The sequence below is a fragment of the Tupaia chinensis genome, unplaced genomic scaffold (assembly GCF_000334495.1).
Source record: "Tupaia chinensis unplaced genomic scaffold, TupChi_1.0 Scaffold143574_1, whole genome shotgun sequence".
NCBI classification, from domain to species: domain Eukaryota; kingdom Metazoa; phylum Chordata; class Mammalia; order Scandentia; family Tupaiidae; genus Tupaia; species Tupaia belangeri.
In genome coordinates, this window is record NW_006203419.1 from 990,069 (window position 1) to 991,630 (window position 1,562).

The following is a 1,562-nucleotide window of genomic DNA, read 5'->3' on the forward strand; positions in this document are numbered from 1 at the left end:
GCGCTCGCCAGACAGATAGAGAGAGACATAGAGACAGAAAGCGAGAAATCACCCCCCCGGGGGGATGGTCACGCGGCAATCCCTTCTCCTCCATTCTCCTCTTGGGATCTTGGGCACGCACGCACACGCGCCCGGCGTGAGTTTTAAGCCACCGGATCCGGGACGCAAACTGCGTGGGACTACGTGGGAGTCCAGAGACATAGCGATTACGTTAACTGCTGGTTCCCAAAATAGTCCTATTCTTGTGGAGGAGAAGGGATTGCAGCATGGCCATCCACCCTGGGAGATGATTTCTCACTTTGTCTGTCTCTTGTCTTTCTGGCAAGTGCACACGCCCTATAGCAAAAACCTCCCCCCCCCAAAAAAGAATAGTCCTATTCTTGGTAGAATTCCATATTTTCCTGATTTGTTAAGTGTTTCTGAGAATGTTTTGGCATAGGTGTTAACTTGATGGGCCCAGTGTTTTCATTTTCATTCAAAATAAGAAAAATAATTGTTTTGTAATGAGCAGTAACAGAATCTGGCAGGTAAGTGACTGCTACTGCATTTTTTCTAGGTATTAGATTACCAAGATGAATCACAAAAGTGAGACTTCTACTTTGTATTTCTTTGCAAATCAGGAGTTGTGGAATTTAAAATGCCTAATATGCGTGAAACATGCAGTTATTTTTTTCCTGTAGTCTGTGTCAGTTGATGTTATTGAACTAGCTTTTGCCTTTTAGATCCTGATGTAAAATATTAGAATGATTGTTTAAGCATTAATTTAGTGTTTTTCATGTACAAAGAGAATGATATACTTGTCTTGAAATAAGCTGATTTGATCAGTAGAATGAATATTATACTGAACAGGGCAGGAAATAAACTTTTTGCAACAGTTAAATATTCTGTAGCCCCTATGACTGGGGTGGGGGAGATGAGAGGGATTAAAACTAAAGCATGGGTAAGGAAAACTCAACCTGTATTAGAAAAACTAGTAGTGCTGGCTTCACAGTTTAGTGGTTAAGAGATTGGGATCTCTGTTGGCCAACCGTGGTTCAGGTTCAGATCCTGGCCTGGCGTCTTGAACTTTGGTCAGCCATGTGAAATTCATTTCCCTTAACCACTAGGCTATGGGGTATTGGAGTGCTTTTCTATCCAGAAATTGTTCTAAGGAAGAATTAGGTTTTAGAATACTGGGACATTGGTGTGTACCTTTTTGTTGTATTTGTATTCTGTTCTTTATTTTGAAATAATTTAAAATGTACAGAAAAGTCATAAGAATAATCACAAGAGCCTTTTCACCTCCTGACTCCTTCGAGAGCAAGCTGCTGCCTGCCAGCCTCAAATATTTTAGTGTCTATTTCCTTGTTTGGACATTTAAAAAAAAATTTATTATTTTTTTTACAAGAGGGCATGTGTGCTTACCTGAGAGAGAGGAGAAAGAGAGAGAGGAAAAGTGAGAAAGCACCCTCCAGTGGAGAATGATCACACCACAATCCCAATCCCATCTCCATTTCTTCTTTTTTTGGAGAGGTTTTTGCTATAGGGTGCATGCGCTCGCCAGAGAGACAGAGAGAGACAGA